Source organism: Glycine soja, chromosome 20 (assembly GCF_004193775.1).
Source record: "Glycine soja cultivar W05 chromosome 20, ASM419377v2, whole genome shotgun sequence".
In the NCBI taxonomy this organism is placed as follows: domain Eukaryota; kingdom Viridiplantae; phylum Streptophyta; class Magnoliopsida; order Fabales; family Fabaceae; genus Glycine; species Glycine soja.
In genome coordinates, this window is record NC_041021.1 from 979,951 (window position 1) to 982,526 (window position 2,576).

At 25.8% G+C, this 2,576-nt stretch overlaps 1 long non-coding RNA gene across 1 annotated transcript; it reads right to left on the minus strand.

Annotated features, from left to right (window-relative positions):
- LOC114401665 lies at positions 1-807 on the minus strand. The gene is made up of 2 exons (XR_003664319.1): positions 665-807; positions 1-302 (listed from the first exon to the last, which is right to left on the minus strand). It is a non-coding gene; the product is annotated as an uncharacterized LOC114401665 (long non-coding RNA).
- Positions 808-2,576: the final 1,769 nt, after the last annotated feature.

Sequence of the window (2,576 nt, forward strand, 5' to 3'; positions counted from 1 at the left end):
GGAAAACATGTCAAATTAATCTATCATTCTTTTGTTAAGAAGGAGAGATTTTCATTTTTATTTCATGTATAACTACACTTCTCATGTAGTTTGTGTTGCATTTCTCTTTATTTATATATAGTGATAGTGACAGCAACAACTAGTTCTTAGCAAAAGTTCCTTCTTAGGTATGAGGTTCAGCAGCACCTTATACACTTTCCACGGAACACATAACAGCAATTAGGAGGACAATGCTGCACCAGTTCGCCAACTACCGTAACCATATTTTATTTCATCTACCACATTTGTATCAACAACACCTACTAAACAAAAAAATAGGCTAGGAATATATAATTAATAAGGTACTTAAAATAATGTTGGTGAAATAATCATATTTTGGTTACGTTTGTATCACGAACAAAACAAAGAAATTGATATGAAAGTTAGCCCTCGATGGTTAACTAATTGTCCAAATGCTTTTACAGTTCTCCTTTGGCAATATAAAAATAAAATAGAAAGGGGTCAATTTCTCTACTTGCTTGAATAAACTTGGTCAGATTAATTAGCATATATATTAATGTGAAGAAAATATCTACATTTATCTATAAAATGATACTATATTAACCTATTAGAGTCGTACAACTAATAACTTATGCAGGTGAAAATTTCTCATGAAAAGAATTACCATCATTTGCATGAAAATTCTCATCCATATCTTTGGGTGCAACTTCAGCAAAAAGAACGAGTACAAAAGCCACGAACATAACAAGAACGAGCAAAGTCTTGGAACTCAGTTTTGCTAACTCACTGTGAAAGGATTGAAAACTTGTGCCTATGTTTGTCGATGAAAAAGAAGTGGCTGAATATTCTCTATTTATAGGCAAGATGAGAGGAGGTATAATAAGATTATTCAATTCATAAGGAGGTAGAATAAGTATTCCTTAATTTATAATCATGATAGTTTTGTATGTTTTTCCTTTGTCTCCGTTTTCATTTTATAGCTACTACTAGTACTATAGTAAGAAAGTTTTGGTGTATTTTTTGTCACCCAAAATAAGGGTGTTTTAGACAATTTATTTTCAGCTGTTTTTCTTTATATGCACATTTATTATTAAGAAAAGAGACTCATTAATGAGTATTTAATGTTGCCTATCACATGAGTCATTAATGGTACATCATTAATGAGTATTTAAATTTATTTATTATTACATTGGTTATTGTGTATTCATTTAATAGATCATAAATAATCATTTTTATCTTTGAATAGGACACCAATAAATTCGTTTTCGAAAGATAAAAATTTAAATTTTAGTTTCTGAAAGTAAAAAAAATGTGATAAATTCATTCATCTATTAACTTTTAGTTGTTACCGTTAATAAAAGAACTTACGTTATACAAAGAGACAAAAATGTCACAAAGATAATTATCAACATGGCTCCTCAATAGATTGGATCACCATGTCAATAATTTTTTATTAGACTAATTTGTTAGATCTCAACTTTTTGTTTTATTTAAGGATAAAATATAATTGAATCTTTATTTTTTTCCCTTTTTTATCATTGCTAGCATAATATTACAATAAACACTTAAAAAATAAGAAAGTAAACATAAATTAAAAATATATAATAATAAGCATGGTAAAAAATGAAAAATTAAGTTAATCCTTATAAAAAAAGAGACCCAACATTATCTTTATTAATCAATATTATGTTTATTATTATGTTTGTTTTAACTTATATTTGTTTTCTTATTTTTTTTAAGTGTTTATTATAATGTTATACTTGCAACGATAAAAAAAAGATGAAAGATGAAGATTAAATTATATTTTATCCTTAAATGAAATAAAATTTGGGATCTGACTAATTAATTCAATGGAAATTTATTGACATTTTGATTTAATGAAAATTTAGTGACATTTTGATCTAATTTATTTAGCATCCATGTTAACATTTTTGTAACATTTTCGTTCATTTGTACCATACATATACTCTTTCATTAACGGCAACAGACGAAAGTTAACATGTTGATGAATTTGTCGCACTTTTTTAACTTTTGGAGACTAAAATTTAAATTTTCATCTTTCGAGAATAAATTTGCCAACACATTCAGGATCGAAAATGATTATTTACCCTTCATTATATTTATAAATTTTAGTTTTTAAAATAAAAATACCATGCTAAAAAATGAAATTAAAAAAAAGAACAAAAGTAAAAAAATATAACAAGGAGGAGCATAGCCTAGAACCCATTTTTCTTTACTTACAATGAAATAATTTAAAGAGTTTAATATTTATGTACGGACAATCTTAAACAATTTTATACTGTCATTCAATTATATATTACTGTTTGAATTACTTTAATATAGTTATTTTAAAATACAATAAATTTACTATACAAGTTTCTAATTATACCCTAACATAATTACACATCCAACAAATTTCACTAAAAACTTATTAAATGTTTAGCTTAAATTATCATCTCACATTCTCTCTCTTCCATGTCATTATTAATATTCATTAATTACTTTCCTATCTTCATCAATGGATATAGACCAATAATAACCTTCAATCTCAATATTTATCTTCCCTAATAATGAAT